This window comes from Arachis hypogaea, chromosome 4 (genome assembly GCF_003086295.3).
Source record: "Arachis hypogaea cultivar Tifrunner chromosome 4, arahy.Tifrunner.gnm2.J5K5, whole genome shotgun sequence".
Lineage (NCBI taxonomy): Eukaryota > Viridiplantae > Streptophyta > Magnoliopsida > Fabales > Fabaceae > Arachis > Arachis hypogaea.
The window spans coordinates 109,573,088-109,591,697 of record NC_092039.1 but is presented as its reverse complement, the minus strand read 5'-3'; the positions used below and the strand labels follow the sequence as shown (position 1 = coordinate 109,591,697).

The 18,610-nt window shown below is 29.1% G+C and overlaps 1 long non-coding RNA gene and 1 other non-coding gene across 2 annotated transcripts; one reads left to right on the top strand and one right to left on the bottom strand.

Moving 5' to 3' along the window:
- The first annotated feature begins 2,254 nt into the window (after nt 1-2,254).
- On the top strand, nt 2,255-15,035 carry LOC114927579 (uncharacterized). The gene is made up of 2 exons (XR_011881373.1): nt 2,255-2,920; nt 14,011-15,035. It is a non-coding gene; the product is annotated as an uncharacterized lncRNA (long non-coding RNA).
- A 3,069-nt stretch (nt 15,036-18,104) lies between these two features.
- On the bottom strand, nt 18,105-18,178 carry TRNAV-AAC (transfer RNA valine (anticodon AAC)). Its single transcript has one exon. It is a non-coding gene; the product is annotated as a tRNA-Val (tRNA).
- Nucleotides 18,179-18,610: the final 432 nt, after the last annotated feature.

Genomic DNA, 18,610 nt, shown 5'->3' with positions numbered 1-18,610 from the left:
TTAGCACCCTTGATATTGATTGCTATTTATGATGATAGAATGTTAAGTGATAAGTTGATGATTTTGGCGTATAGTACGTTGAGTTTGAGTTAGGTTTTAAAGAAAATTGAGGTTTTGAGGTTTTTTGTAAAGTTAATTTTTGGCCGAATTTTGGTGAGTCATAACTCGGCTTTTAGACCTCCGAATATTTTCAAACTTGTTTTATATGAAAATTGGGTCCGTGAAGTTTACGCTGTTCGAAGTATCAATGAAAAATATTTTAAAACGAAAGAGTTATACACTTCGGAAGTTTAATGCAAAAGTGAACTTCTGCAACTTAAATATTTTTGCTGGTCCTGCATAACTCGCGTACGCAACCACCACACGCGACGTGGCCATTCCATTCGGGTTAGGCGTCTCACGTACACGGGATGGTGCGTGTGTACGCGAGCAAGTAATTTTAAGGGGTTGGGTATGTGACCACTTGCACGCGATGCGACCGACCCATTCGGGTTGGGTATCTCGCATACACAAGCAAGAGGATGCGTACGCGAGTGAGGTTAAAATGAGCCCCTGCGTACGTGACGCCCCTATTTTCAGCAAATGAGATTTTTGTGATTTTAACATGCTTTTGAACCTCTAAACCTCTATTTTACACCCTATGACCCTAGAACTGAGTTGTAAGGATAGTTAAGAGGATTTGAGCTAGGAAGGTGAGGTAACTTAAAAGTGAAGAATGGTCTAGAATAACTGAATTGAGATGTTAATGATGAGATTGGGGATGACTGTGTGTGACCGGAATGGTCGAGATGTGTGTGTGGCCGGAATGGTCGAGCGGGCAAGGTTTGAGTGCGATCCCGCTTGCTTGTTAACTTGAAAATGTATTCGGATGGTAAGTTGAGGAGGGAAGTTCCCTCTCTTGTCATGATGGGAATGTGGGGAAGGTGAAAAGGCATCCTCCTTCGTATTGTTTCCCCCACATTCTTCTCTAGTTGCAAGGTGGAAAGGTACTCTTCTTCGTATATCCTCCAGGAGAAGGTTGAAAGACACACTTCTTCGATGTGGAAAGGCATTCTCCTTCGTTTATGATCCTCCTGGAGATGTGCAACCTAGAGACAAATGTCTGGATTAACTACCAGATATCTCAGGTTCTGGCGATTTAACTGACACATGAACTCACGGCCACTGTTGTCCATTGATGATCATATTGAAGCCATTTCACAAGGAATCAGCGAAGATTATGCTTTGTTTCTTAGTTCGGTTATATCTAAATATGATTCAATAAGCATTCTTAGTCATGAAGACATGTTGGACAAATTTAGAAAAGTGGACACAGGGATATCCAATCTAATTTCACCCAAACATATAATTCTTATGCTAGAGAAAATAGTAGAAGCTTTTCTAGAAGAAGAGGTAGAAGAGCAGAAAAAGGTGGAGATAGATTTTTCAGATTTCAAAGATCATCTCCATCAAGAATTCAATGTCAAGTTTGTAGCAAATTTAGACATAACTATTTCATGTTTTCACATATTTGACCATCAATTCTAATCAAATCAGCCTAGCATAGATTCTCAAAATTCAATTTGAGCTCTTCCACCACCACCATCCTCATACAACAATCCTAGAGCATATACGGTAACTCCCTCCATCTTTTCTGAAATATCTTGGTTGCATCACATAACTCCAGATCAATCAAATTTACTCACTGCTTCTAAATTCATATGTTCTGACCACATCCTTTTAGATAATGGATCCGGTACTAGAATTGCTAATTTGATTTTTTTGGATACTAGTCAAAAGTTTTTGCTTCGAAATCTTATACATGCACCTGAAATGTGTGAAAATCTAATTAGTGTTCAAAAATTCGAAAAGGATAATGATTGTTATTTTCAATTTCATGATGATCGTTGCTTTATAATTTCACAGGCCAATCATCAAATTCTCCTAAGAGGAGTACCTAGAAATGGAGTCTATACTTTTGAACATATTGCTATTTCTTGTCCACATAAAACTGATTGTGCCTATATTCGTTTTTCTACTCTTTCTTGTAATAAAGCACATAGTAGTGATAATATTGTTAAATAAGATCAAGATGCATATATAGTACAAAGTATTCTCAATATCTACAGTGGCATGATCATTTAGGAGATGCTTCATCTAAAGTACTGAATCAGATTCTTTCAAGTTGTAATATACAAGTTTCTTATTCAACAAGTAATGATACTTTGTGGCTAAAATGCATACTCTCCCATTGATAATAATTGAACTGCAAATCTCAAATGGCAATGTTCTTACTAAAAAGGATACAAGTGTCTTACACAACCTGGAAAGATCATTATCACACACCATATTTTATTATTCTAATTTATTTCCATTAAATACTGCATCACCTATTCCTAAAAAATTTACTCATATATACTTCTTTGCCTTTGCTATTTTGTAGCCAATTAATTCTCATCATCCATCCTCTTATCAGAGTCTCAATAATTCCAATGATTCTCTTTTGGTCTCATCACCTTAGCATAACACTTCAGTCCCTTATTCTTATTCTAATCATCCATCCTCAACTACTATATCTCAACCACTTCCACTAATTCTTCAACAAATACTCATCACATAATCACACGGTCAAAATTTGAAAACTCAAAACCAAAAGCATTACTTAGTACAACAACAATATCTACAGAATGTTCCTAAGACAATAAAGACTTTCCTCACTCTTGCTCATTGAAAATCAGCTGAAGACAAATACTTGGGTCTAGTTACTCCACCTCTTAATAGCATCATTATTGGCTCAAAATGGGTGTTTTCCATCAAAAGGCACCCTAATGGCACTATTCTTCAAAACAAAGCAAGGTTGGCAGCTTTGGAAAATCATCACATTGAAGGAGTTGATTTTGATGAGGTGTTTACTCTTGTCATCAAACCACCATCTATTCAAGTAATTCTAACTCTATTTCTTCTAATTGGCAAAAATACTAATCTGATTTTAATAATGCATTTTTGAATGAAAAATTAAATGAAGTTGTTTATCTAAAGCAACCTCTAGGTTTTACAAATGATAAACCTAAACAAGTGTGTAAACTTCATAAAGCCAAGCTTCTCGAGCTTGGTATATTACTTTGTCTACAACTCTTGCCAATTTTGGTTTCAAAAGCACCCGTTCTGACCCATCTTTATTTGTATTCTTGTGTATGTTGATAACAATTTAGTCACAAAATAGATTTCACAGCTTATGCACAATTTGAATAACATATTTTCTTTAAAGAGTCTTGGCACTTTTAACTGTTTTTTAGGCATTGAAGTAGAAAAACTACCTTTAGAAGCTTATCATCTTTGCCAATGTCAAGGGCAGCAATGAGTGATGCTAAACCTGTCCTAACTACCATGATTTTACATCTAAAAAGCTATCACATCATGGATCAAAAGCATATGAAAATCCTACACACTATCGATCTATTGTTGGTGCATTGCAATATTGTACACTAACAAGACCTGAAATTATTTTTTTAGTAACTCAACATAAGTTGAACATTGTTCATATATATGGGCTTGACCAAGTTAGTGACATCTACAGTAAACCATTCTCTTTTTCGATATTCAATAAGTTGAAATCCAAGCTCAAGATCACTTAAAAAGTGTCTTTAAACTTGAAGAGGGCTGATAGGAGTGATAACAAATTAAAACAGAATTAGATGTCAAAACTGATTTTGTTAAGAGTAATGTAAACTAGCAAAAAAAACTTGGTTAATAACTTTCTTTGGTTTAGATTTTGTTATAACAACCTTCTATAAAAAGTATTTATTAGTTGTATGATAGACAAGTGAAATGAATAGTACAATACTCTTTTATAGATCAAAAGAAAAAACTATGTTTTTATTTATTTACAAATAACTTCAATAATAATTCATGGAGTAAATTTTAGTAGGTGTAGTGATGATAGAGAAAGCTTCCAAAAAGTGATGAACCAACTGTGAGCAGTAATTTCATTAGCTCCTTGGAAACAGCAGCAGCAGCGAAGAAAGTCACATTCCATGAATAATTCACACCCTAAACCAAACAAAACAAAAACAGAAATACCCCATATATAATTCCACTTATGAACCACTCTAAAATAATAATGCATAGTATATATATAAAAATGTTTTGAATTGGATTAAAACAGCCACCTCACATACATCATCATGGTTGTAAATAGTAGAAGCAGCATCATGCTTGTCCCCCAGTTTGTTATAGAAATGACTGGTTTCCCCATAAAAGAGTGAGATATGCATGGGTTTGTCCTTTCTTGGGCTTGATCCAGAAACATTTTCCTCGTACAGAGGTGTTTTCTGAAAAATTAAAAAAGTAATAATAAATGAAGATCAGTGGTAAGAAAAGAAGAAATAGAAAAAATAGAAAGGTACTTACACAAAGTAATATATGTAAAACCAATCATGCTAGGTACATGTCAAAATCAATAATCACTAACTATTAAAACAATACACACTAACTATATAATCTATGAATTAATCTATTAATGAGCTTCCTTAATTATTCATGATTTTTTACATACCAGAAGATTAACATGCATGCATGAAAATTAATAATCAACAAACTATAAGTAGAAAAGTAAAGCGTAGAAAATCGCATGACCTAAGCTGTTCAAGCTGATATTGATGATTTGATGAACTAGAAGGGATTAAAAGAGGAAGAAAAATAAGTTCTTCTCATTGTTGAAAAGAATGAAAAAGCCCATTTTTAAAATATTTGTTGAGTTATTACACCTTATATACTATGTCCTCTTTATGTATTCTCATTAAAAAATAATTACAATGGTAAGTCTATTATTGATAAAGAAATAATTTAGGTAACACCCTCCCGTAAGCTAAAATTGTGTAAATCTAACAATTCTAGCTTGGAAACATTAGCAAGAAAAGGACCCGGTGGCAGAGATTTGGTAAGAAAATCAGTAAGTTAATATTTGGAACGAACTGGCATAAGATGAATGAGACCAAACAAATATTTTTCACGAACAATGTGACAGTACACTTCAATGTGTTTCATTCTTACATGAAAGATGAGATTGTTAGCAATGTGAATAGCTGACTGGTTGTCACAGAATAGAGTGATAGACTTTTGAAGTGACAAACCAATGAAATTCATTAAAAAAGATAACCAACTAGCTTCACAAGTGGCAACAACAAGAGACTTATATTCAGCTTCTGCAGAGGACTTGGCAACAGTGGTTTACTTTTTACTCTTCCAGCTAATGAGAGAGTTCCCAAGCATGAAGCAATAACCGGAAATAGAGCGACGAGTATCGGCACAGGTAGCCCAGTCAGCATCGGCAAATCCAGTGAGATACAGATTAGAAGTAGAGAAAAAGAAGAGACCAGTTGCAGGTCGGCCTTTTAAATATCAGAGTACACGAAAAGCAGCCTGTAGATGAGAAGTGGTTGCACAGTCCAAAAATTGGCTCAAATATGCCACAGTATAAGAGATATCGGGTCTAGTGTTTGTGAGGTAAAGGAGTGGGCCGATGAGCTGTTTGTAAATAGTGTTGTCTGTTAAAATAGTACTTGATTCTTTTGAGAGTTTCTGACTATAATCAAATGTAATAAAGAGAGGCTTGCAATCTACATAACCAAAATTCCTGAGAAGGTCCATGGTATACTTCCGCTGATAAATGTGAATTCCAGAGTTAAAGCGTGCTACTTTCATTCCCAAGAAGTATTTGAGATCACCAAGATTCTTTATTTTTCTTGATGGAATTGATTTCGCCAATGTCATTTCCAGTTAAAACCAAGTCATCAACATATACTAGAATGATAGTGAAGCTTTTAGATTATTTCTTGATAAAGAGTGAATGATCATCAAAAAACTACTTATAACCAGCATTCACAAGAGTCTGAGTGAGTTTAATGTTCCATTGCCTGCTTGCTTGCTTAAACCCATATAGAGACTTTTGCAATTTACAAACCAAACCTGGTTGTGACACAGCCAAACACGGAGGTATCTTCATATAAACTTTCTTATTCAAATCTCCATGAAAGAAGGCAGTGTTGATGTCTAGCTATTTCAAATACCATTTTTTTACCGCTGCTAATGCTAACATTACTTGTAAGGTAGTCATTTTGACAACTGGACTAAAAGTATCACCATAATCTACTCCTTGCACTTGAGTGAATCCTTTTGCAACTAGCCTCGCTTTATGCCTCTCTATGGTGCCATCGAAATTGAATTTTATCCGAAAAACCCATTTGCAACCCACAGCCTTCTTGTCTTTTGGAAGTTCAGTGAGACACCAAGTTCTGTTCTGATCTAAAGCTGTCAATTCATCTTGTATTGCCTTTCTCCAACATTCATGTGCAGTCACTTCCTCATAAGTGCTAGGTTCTTGATTTGAGATGATGGCTAGAGAAAGTGACTTATATTTTGGGGTTAGTTTATCACATGACAAGTGTTGCGAGATATGGTATAAAGAGTTAGAGTTGGCAAAGTTGCTAGAGTGAGATGTCTGGGTTGTCATACAATGATAGTCCTTCAAATAAGCAGGCGGTTTCTTGACTTTTTCAGATTTTCTAGTAATGCAGTCATGTGTGATGTCAGAGTGTTATGATGCAGGTGCGTTGTTAGTGTGTGGTGTGGTAATGGGTGCAATGGTGTGAGAGACAATTGGTGAGTGCATTGAACTTGAGAAATGTTCATTTGAATCTGTAAGTGTGGTATGTGTGGGTGATTGCAAATGATGTGTGGATGGTGTATCATATTAAAAAAGATCAATGCATTGTGGAGTTCGAGTAGGTACCACAGAAATGTCAGTGCTAGTGGAATGTAAAAATGGAAAACGAGTTTCATAAAAATTTATATTTCTGGATATGAAAATTTTCTTTGATTTTAAATCAATAAGTCAAAAACCCTCTGTTCCTAATTTAAAACCGAGAAAAACTATTTTTTTGGCTCTTGGGTCTAATTTTGTTCTTGAATTTGTTAATGTGGATGCATATGCAAGAGAACCAAATACTCTTAAAAAATGAAAGGTCAGGTAAGTTACCATACTAAAGCTTGTAAGGACTAGCATTATCTATATTAGTGCTGGACAGCCTATTAATTAGGTGAATGGCGTGAGCAACTGCGTATTGCCAAAAATAATGTGGAATTCCTGATTGAAATAGCAGTGCTCTAGCAACACCTAAAATATGCTGGTGTTTTCTCTCTACAATACCGTTTTGCTTTGGTGTTTCTACACAAGAAGTTTGGTGTAAAATTCCAGTTGATGCAAAAAAGAATTTTAGAGTGAACTCTGACCCATTGTCAGTCCTTATACACTTGACTTGTTTTTCAAATTATACTCTAACAAAATTCACAAAATTAATAACTAATTGTGATGCTTTAGATTTGGTTTTCATAAAAAAATCCAAGTGAATCTGCTCTTGCCATCCACCACAGTAAAAAATACATATGTCCTTCATTTGAAGGGATAGAAATAGGACCCCAGATATCCATATGAACTAAGTCAAAACAATCTTTTATTTCAGTCGTACTAAGATTAAAAGATAATTTCTTTTGTTTTGCAAAATGACATGAATCACAAGGAAGTTTTGAAGCAATACAATCTATAAAAGATAATACTTCTTCAGAAAAATCAATTTATGCATGGGTATGTGTCATAATCTAAGATGCCAAATGTTGTTGTGCTCACTGTGTGAAAGTGTGGTGGGATGAGTAGTAGTCGTAGTTGCCGCCAATGAAGCTTGCTTTGTTGGAAGAGGGGGAAAGTGAGGGAATTCTGGTTCTCTACTCATTGTATATAACCCTTCTATACACTCAGCAATGCCAATCATCTTTGATGTGGATCGATCTTGTATCTCACAACACTTATCATTGATTAACAGTTGACAATGTAAGTTTGAGGTTAACTTTGACACAGAGATCAGTTTAAAATCAAAAGAATGAATGTATAAAATATTTCTGAGAAAAAAATTTTAGAGAATGTGATTGTGCCAATGATGGTGCTAATAGTTTTTGTCCCATTTGACAATATTACATTGATTGGAGCAATATTTTGAAAACTTACAAAATCTTTTAAGTTAAAAGTCACTTTATCTGTTGCACCGGAATCAATGACCCATAGTGAAGATTTTGGAGTGATAATACTCGTAATTCTCGCATTATAATGCAATGGTTTTACCTGGAGTGGAAGTCTGAATCGAATTAGTCAAAATTTGAGTTGCATTATGAAGTTGTTGTTGCACACTTTTGTCTTTGATAAACCCTAACAAGGCAAATCTCTGCTCTGGAGTGAACGATCTTGATATTCCAGTGTTCTCTTGGAGACAATTAAGTTGGGATTGTTTGTCACTGAATATATCATCATGCCCCTCAGTGATCACGTGATTGACGGTGGTGTTATGTTGCTGCCGTTGATAAAAATGGGAGGAATACTCATGCTTCTTATAGCATACATCTTTTGTGTCGCCTTGCTTGTTACAATGAGAACAAGTCAATGTAGCTCCACGACCTCTACAATAACAGGATCTGTTTACCATGTTCGTCATTTTGAGAAATCAATGAATTATAGAGTAATAAGGATTCAGATCTTCTTCCTTCCAACTCGTTGATCGGAACAGCTATGTTCATCAAGAAAGAATCTTACGAAATAGCCTCTCATCAAACTCTATTGGATGAGTTTGAAGAAAGAGGTAAGAATGGGAGAAAGAAAATGTCGAAAGAAAAATTAGGGATAGAAAGAAAATTGTGAAATTGGATTAGATCTCAATTCACAACTTTTTTTTAATTTGATTCACAGTTTGGTTGCTTTCCACGCTCACCGCACCATGAAGAAAATCTCATATCCTAAGCTGTTCAAGGTGTGATGTTGATGGTTTGATGAACCAAAAGGGATTAAGAGAGGGAGAAAAATAAGTTATTCTCATTGTTGAAGAGAATGAAAAATCTCCGTTTTAAAATATTTATTGAGTTATTACATTTTATATACTATGTACTCTTTATGTACTCTCATTCAAAAATAATTACAATAGTAAGTCTATTATTAATAAAGAAATAATTTAGGTAACATAAAGCACAAGGTATATTATTATAAGTGATAAGACGAATGAGTAATAAACATATATCTATATATAATTATATACCTCACATGAAAGAGTTGTTGCTAATGCTACTGGAACTGTTGTACCATACCTCTCAGTAAAGATACAAGGGAAAGTAGCCATAACTGTAAGCAGAAGTAGAAATGGAAGCAAACTAGTAGCCATAGCTCTGAGGCTTTAATTTTGACTAATGGATTATAGATAAATAAACTAGCTAGTAAATTATATGTTGGAGGCTATACATATGAAAGTACAAATTTAATCAAATCCCCCGTAATTGGGTCTTTTTGAAAGCTGAGAATAATGCTACATAATACTAATAATGCTATACTAGTTACTTTTCAACTTTATTATAGTCATTTCCCAATAAATAAATTAATTCTTTTAAGTTGAAATTGTCTAGCTAATTTCTAGAAATAAATTGTTATTTTCATCCTTTACGTACCCTTCAATCTTTTACACCCTTTTTTTGTGTTGAATAGACGGAAAAATTTTTGTTTTGCACTTAGAACGTTTGTACGTCAAATAATAATATGATGCTTTTGAAACAATCTTTATTATGTGTATTTATTTAATTTATTTATAAATTTATTTATCATTATACTATTTTAAAGATATATTTTTTTGGATTTCTCTAAACTAATTTCATTGATATTTTCAAAGTATGAAAATAAATAATTTAAGAATTAATTCATCCTCGATTTGAGTTTTATTTTAGAATTTATTATTGACTAATAAATTTTTACATATATTATTATTTATATTATTCCTTTATCAATAATAGACTTATTATTATAATTACTTTTTAATGAGAGAATAAAAAATTCTTTTTTAAAATATTTATTGAGTTATTACACTTTATATATTATGTATTTTTTATGTACTTTTATTAAAAAATAATTACAATAATAAATTTATTATTAATAAAAAAATAATTTAAGTAACATATATATATAACAAAATTCAAGTCTTATAATTGAGAAAAATAGTTTCATTTCATTTTAATCCTTTGCTGGGTTTATTATTCAACACTTGTCATAAAGGAGAGCATAAAGTTGAGTTTACTTGTCACAAGTATCTAAATGAGCCTGAGCCTGTACTATATTAAAATTTTGATGAAAAGAAATACAGACACTTTAATAATTATATAATAATTAATAAATATTAAATAAGATAAATTTTAATTAATTTTTTTTATTATCAAATATTTTCATTTTGGTATTGTGTTCTTATTTTAGTCCTTCAATGCTTCAGTCTATTATAAATTATTGTTAAGGTTTTCATGCATTTTTTCTTCTCTTTCCTCGTTTCCTAATATAAATAAAATGTAGCTATCAACAATACGGAGATAAACATTACCCTCAAAAATAAAATTCTAAAATATTTGGATTACAATAAAAATCAGCCTGCTCGATCTTAAAAGGATAGAATTATAATAATGGATAAATATAAAAATTATAGCTTCAAAAAGAATTAACGTTACTACTATATATATAGATAATAAATAGTAAATAAGGCTATAATCTCCTGCAGGAAGTTACAATTTGATCATTTGTGTACCAATTTTGTTTCCTTTCAATAATTTCAGGATCATATATATATATATATAGATAGATAGATAGATAACGCGTTTTCATGGTTTTTATTTTTAAATGTTATATTTTTATATATAAAGTAACAGAACCATGGGTAATGTCCTGTCATTTTAAAAAGCTACATAAATTTGCATTTTGATAATGTTATGCAAGGATTTTATTAATTTGGAAGGGAATATTATTATATTGTGCAATTATAAATATTTTTCTATCATTTTATGTGATGGCCTAAGTTATAAATTATTTTCGAGACGGTATCTCCGCGATTACATGGAATAAAACCGATTAATCATCAATTACCTGATTTTCATTATATACAAGTGTAATTATTCGTGTCATGCACGTGATAAAATCGAATAAAATATTAAAATAATAATTAAATAAAAATAGAAAGATAGTATTATAAAATTCATAAAAAATAATAATAAATAAAGCAAACCTCTAATAAAATTTTTATTAAAAATTTAAATTGTAAACAAATTAAAAAATTAGTATTAGAGTCAAATTAATAATTTTAATATAATTCATTTAATCTATGTCACGTGTCAAAAATATAATATATTATAATTTATTTAACGAATGAGATCAAACTCTACGTTTTAAACGTTTTTGTCTGAGTATTTGTCTCTGACAAAAATACCAAAACAAAAAATATTGTGACATTGGACGATTTTAATACAAAAAAAACGTTAACGAAGATTCTAAATAAAAAATTACGTTGGGAACGGTTTTGATTTTGACCCTCAACGTTAGGACTAAAACAATACTTATCCCTATAATTATCATATTATTATTATTATTATTATTATTATTATTATTATTATTATTATTATTATTATTAAAAATATTTTCGATTGATAATTGATAAGTAGTTTAATAATACATTAAATATTGATTTTATATAACTATAATAAAGATATTTTTTTAAATTAGTATAATTATGCATTATTACTTAAATACTAATTATAGTATAAGTATAATAAAGATATTTTTATAAAATAAATTTAAAAGAGAAAATAATGCATTTATTTTGACGGAAAAATGGATTCAAGAGGAATCGACACCTCATTTTTATTAGTGGTGAGAAAACCAGTTTTAGTGTAAATACAAATTACTTTGATATAGTCTACATCTAACCTACTAATCGTATAATAAAGGTGTTATTTAACTTATTATCATCTTATCATACGTAAATTAACTTGGAAATGAACTAGTTCTATTCCACGTTATAGGTGTTAACATCAAAGCAAAATAGCCGAAAATTTCTTAAGCAATGAAGCAGAACCATCGTCTTGGTTGTCATAATTTCCATGAAAAGCATGCTTTAATTTGAAATTGAAGGTTCCAATGGAAACAGGCAATAGCCAATAGTTGAATGACACGTTTACTTGTGATAGTGAAGGATAATATAATATACATACCACAATTTCTTAGACAATAGTGCATAGCCTAAAATAGTCGTGACAGATTTGAATAACATGAAATCCATCCAAAGTCGAAGCAAACTACGTCGTGTGTCAAATCATGGGTTTTATTAGCTGCGTATTTCATTTTGAATTTGATTAATTAGTCTTAAATCGTTTTACTTTGTTTCCATATCGTTGTAAAAATTAGTCCTCTACTCCCCTTATTTAATCGAGTGATAATGATGTGCGGAACGGATTATTATAAATAATATGAAAAAATATTAAAATACAGCACATAATCAACTAATATGTATTTTGAAGTTGTAATTTTTAAATTTTCAGATATATATTTTTTTGCTGATCATTGACTAGGTTTTTGTTGTCTCTTTGATAGCACAGCGTGATTCAATTAAAAAGGAAAATTAGAACATAAAAACTTTACTAAGTAGCAAAGAAAAAGGTAAAACATAATTTTTAAACAATTGTGCAATTCAATTTATGAGTTTAAATAATCTTTTAAGTAATGAATTTCAAAATTAATTAATTAATGATAATATACAATTGAATATTTGTATAAAATTATTTTACAACGTTAATACATGAAAATTAAATTTTTTATTTCTTTTATTTCAACTTTGAAGAGCCAATTTCAACTACTACAATATTAAAGCTATAAATTAAAATGTGATTAGATTATTGTTATTATCTGTATTTTAATTAATTTGTTTGGAAAGTGTATGTCATTGCACTTTGGTATATTATTATTATTTATGGATAAAATTAAACTAATTAACATCATAGTCAATTATCTAGAAATTTTTATGATATAATACTAGTTATATCTACTATACATATCCACATATGGGAAATTTTCATGGAAAATGTACATGAAAAGGATCCTTCAAAAGGAAAGTGTATGTTAATATATATATAAGCTATACTTCTGAGCAATGAGTAGAAATATATTATATTGGATAATATATATATATATATATATATATATATATATATATATATATATATATATATATATATATATATATATATATATATATGTATGGAATGCAACCATTAATTTCCCTGAAATGTACTCATCAAAAGGATCCAGATGTGAAAATAACAACTAGCTTAGTTGAATAATGACACGTTTGTTGTGTGTTGTGAAAAGAGATATATAACTATAAAAACCGACTTTCTAAGAAATTCGGAAAAACATAGCTTAGTTCATTGGCTAATGCCTTAATTTCCAAGTAACTAACAAGCTTTGGTAATTAACATATTAACTATAAATACTGCTAGTTCCTGTTTCCAATTAGAAAATCATCTCAAAAGAACCTACCTTACTCAATTATTCATCTTTTTTAGGTACGTACGTCTTTCAATTTCTTTAGAATAGTAGAATATAATCTTATATCTTGTACATACATGATTTTAATTTCTTCTTATTCCTATTATTATTGTTATCATTTTCTTTCCTTCGCATCATTAAATATGTATCTATTACTTGATATAACATCTTATGCCTATTAATAATATGATTATATAGATTAACCTCTTAATTTATATTTTGATTTATTCTACTCATAGAAAATGCCTTTGTATAAAAATGATAATAGATAACAGTTACATAATTTGATATATTTAAATAAAAAAATATTTTTTATATACTAAAATTAATCACTAATATATTTGTGTATAAATATACATGTGATTTAATTTATTTTCAATATATATTTATATTTTAACATGTATTTTATAGTAAAGACTGACGTTGATATATACCTAGCTAGCATAATCCTTAGATAAATTACTTAATATAATACGTGTATGTTTTAGTTATTATTTTTATATAAAGACATACATCTTCATGTGAATAATTACTTATCATTAGTTACATTATTTTCTTGATGTCTCTATATTCGTTGTTAATTTCAACAGAATTTAATTATGGATCATCCTAATCATTCACACCCTTTACACTTGAACCCTCCTGGAGCTCCATACAAGTGCAATGGTTGTAAAGAACTAGGATTTGGACCAAGTTATGGTTGTGAAATTTGCAACTACATCCTTCACGAAGAGTGCGCGAACGTCGATCGCCTCGCCTTCCATCGATTTTTCCCGAAAAGCCACTTCGAGTTCTTCGAGAAGGCACCCGGATACCGAACTAGGTATTGTGATGCTTGTGGAAAAGATGTGCTAGGGTTTGTGTACCATTGTTCCCAAACAGGATTTGATTTGCACCCATGTTGTTTGAAGCTGAAAGATAGTGTTTGCGACAAAGATGGATGTGTGACATTGAAATTGTCTCAAAAGGTTCCTAGGAAGTGCCTAAAATATAAGAGTAGGAATGTTGTAAACAAAGTTAAGGGTTGGTCTTATGTGTCTTGTAATGAGGATAATAATTCTTGTTACCATGTTTCTTGTGTTAAGGAATTGATTCTTGAGAATTGGAAGAGAGGCTAATTTTCAACTCAGGAACAAAACAATTATTCAGTAATTCATCATGAGATGATTGAATATGAATCTCGTCAACTTGCTTTAACAAGATCATCAAGGAGATTGGGGACAATCAAGAAGTATACAAAGATAGCAGTTGTGATCTTCAAGCTAATATTTTCAGCCATTTTTGGAAACCCTATTTCAGCCATTACTACTCTTGTTGAAGCCCTAGTTCAAGATTATTGATGAAGATTTTTAGCTTTTTTTCCCCCTTAATTTTTTGTTTATGCTTTTGGTTAGTTTTTGGGATGAATAATAAAGCTTTTCCAAGTGTGATGAGTTTGGTGGTAGGTGGAATGCATACGTATTATGTGATATATATAATTATTAATTAAGAAATGTATGTGTATATAAATATATGTAAATAAAGTGTGAGAATATATATTATATTATAAGCAAAGAATAGTAAAAAAAATGTAAGTTCTAGAAATTTAGAGTTTATAATATTTGAATTCTTGATTGATTGGCTTTGTTCATTGTTTGATGATTATAATTGATACCCTCATTCTTGTTTATTCTTAGTTGATTAACTATTTTTGAAAGTGAAATTATGGAAATGATTATAGAAATTTTGTGTTTTTGTTGAAATTTTTGATAAAAAAATGACTTTACTATATTGTTGTTTTTGAATTTCTAGCTCTATTATTTTTAAATTTTTGTTGATGATTTATTGATTTTATGATTTTTGTTGATTATTTATTGTTTTTTTTTAATTTTTATTGATGATTTATTTGATTTTTGGTTTTATTGTACTATTGTGTTAATGAGAGCTGTTGTTTTTACTGTGACGTTGATTTATTGATTTTAGTTATGAACAAATAATAATTCTTTGATTTTTGGCTCTATTGTAGTGCAGCTGTTTTAATTTAATGATAAAATATTTTGTATTATATATACTTTTCGCTCCAGTTTCAGTTGTCATACCTATTTGACAATGAAAAAGTCCAGCTTTATCATCCCTAATTATATCAATGTATTCAGTACACTTGTAACTCGAGTTCTTTAATAAAAGATTTATAGACAAATCAGAAATAAAATAAAAAAATAGTGCCATAATAAAAAGAAACAAAGATGATAAAAAAATTGCATAAATGTTCATGTTTGTATGCATATATTAGAGGATATGAAACTGTATTTATGATTTTTTTTCTTAGCCTCTGATATCATTTTTTAGAATTAAAGTCAACGATCTTCTGGAATACACTTGTGTAAAATTTGATAACAAATTTGGAAATTATTAATTTAAAAGATAATATTTTATGTAGTGTTTTAAACTAGAAAAATATTTTAAGATTTATATTAGACTATAATTATATTTTAGGATATTTATTTATAATTTATTTATTATTTTATTTTAAAATAATTTATCCAATTAAACTACAGTTAGACTGATTGGACCAATAAACTAATAACTAAAGCAGTTTGATGATCAAGTTCAATTCTCATACCTTAATTCATAGTGAAAAGAATAGAACTTTACAAAAATTTTGTCATTACATGAGATTAACCTAAATGCAAAATCTTGATTACTCAAAAAAATAAATAAATAAAAAGCTTGTGAATTTTATAGGCCTTGAAAAATAAAAAATTTAAATTAAGACACTTTTAATTTTGAAACATATTTTTGAGTACATAGAATTTTTTTCGTTTTGTCTTTTACAATAGCACAAGCTTAAAGATAAAAACAAAAGAAAGGTGAGAAAATAACATGGCCATGTATTTTGATTGGATTATTCCATTATGCTATATGTATATCAAAATCAGCTATCAAAATTAATTATTAGTATAAAATATAGAGCAATGCTAGGGGGTCAGCAATTTTTGTGATTGTTAGCCATCAACTAGCCATCAATGATGATTTGATGGTGTGAAATTGGTGTGAGATTTCATCCAATGGTTCACATTTTTCTGCTGGTTACATGCTGGCCAAAATTCAATAAAAATGCTGGCTCCCTAGACTTTTCCTAAAATATATGTTGGAATATAAATACATTATAAAAATAAATTAAATCACACATATATTTATATACAAATATATTGATAGCTGATTTTAATGACTAATTTTAATATACAAATAGTATTTCTCATTTTAATTTAACCTCAAAATGTAACGAAGTTTACAATTATGACAAAATTTTACTACACAATTGAGTGTTACACCAATTTTAAAAAATACTACACAATTCAATAATTGAGTGTTACACCAAAAATTTTTTAATATTAAAAAAAATAGCCTAACTTATGCTCTTAGGGCACATATAATAGATAAACCTTTAAAGATAAAATTTTTTAAACTCATCAAAATTTATTACGAATTGAGATTTATTTATTATACATCCAATTGTTACCATCTCAATCACTTTTATACATGAATTATATTATTATCAAGGAAATTTTAAGTGACTAATTGATAAAAAAAACTAATGATAAATAAAAGAAAATGATTGAAATAAAAAAAATAAAAAAGATATGTTAAAATTGAATAAAAAAAAGAATTACTATATACTTTTTAATTTTTTTTGATACAACAAGAAAAAAATTTATTCAACTTAATTTATTTTATCTAATTTATTACCCAATTTTCTGATGCAATAAAAAAAATTCATTCAATCTTTTTTGTCCTCATGATTTTATCACAAAATCAAAAAGAGATTTTTTGCACTTCTAATTATTCAACAACAGTTACAATAGGAGGTATTTATTATAATCTTTTATTAAATTAAAATAAAAAATTATAAACCCACTAATACAAAAATTAATTTAGTAACTAAATAAATAAAATTAAATTGACCATTTTAATACTTAAAAATATAAATTAATAACTATTAAATAATATTTGAACTCTTTGTATCATTACTATTTAAATCCTGTATCATTTAAAAAAAATCATCTTCAAATTTTATAGTTAAAAAATAATATATAAAAAGAATAAATATAAGAGTAAATGGTCAATTAGTCTTTGAAAGATCAATTGTTCTTCAAATTGATTCTCAAAAGATTTTTTTAATCAAATTCGTCTATTAAAAATTATAAATTAGTCATGTTAGTCATTTCGTTACTTTCTCTATTGATCAATGGTGTCAAAATTTTGTTAATGTGGCATGTTAAATCATAAATGACACCACAACATATATTTAGGCAGTGACAGACCCAGAAAATTTATGTTAGAAGGACAAAAATAATATACATTACTATCAAAAAATATATTAATTTAAATTTAAAAAAATAAAAGTGCACATTAATTATTTAAATATATTAATTAAATTTAATTTACTGAATTTTATTTATGAGAAGTCACATGATTTAATGAATGATTCAATTATTATTGGTTCTTTCATTGTTTTAGTCTTTTAGATTCTTCCAAGATAATAAAATATTATGTATATAGAGTGTTGTCTTTCTAATTGAAGAAGTATTTATACCGTAAGAAAAGAATGTTACGTAAAAGGAGGCGGGTGATCCATGGCTTCACTTGAGATATCTTAAAACTTAAAAGGTAATGATTGCTTAAAGAAAAAAGAAAAATAAGTTGGCGTTGCCCGGATTCGAACCGAAGACCTTCAGTGTGTTAGACTGACGTGATAACCAACTACATCACAACACCATTTGATGATCTTCATAAATACTTATATAATACAAAAAAGTATTATAATGCATCCATGAATATTGAATATACCAATGTGTCTCTGGCCTTTGGAACCCCGAAAAGTGAAAACGGAAAACCCTAAAATCTTAAAACTGTTGTAAAATAAATATAAAATAAAAAAAAAGAAGTAATATAAAATAAGAAATATAATTAAATAAATCTAGTAATAATATTCACTGCGATTTTAATATAAGAATGATTAATATATTATTAATATTATATGCTATATTATATATATATATATATATATATATATAAAAATAAGAAAGAGAGAAGTATTCGTAAAGAAAGAGAGAGTATTGATTTATTTATTGTTTTTAATTATATATATTACTTCATATCAAGATCTTATATTATTTAATATAAAACCTGAGACTTGTGGAAAATGGG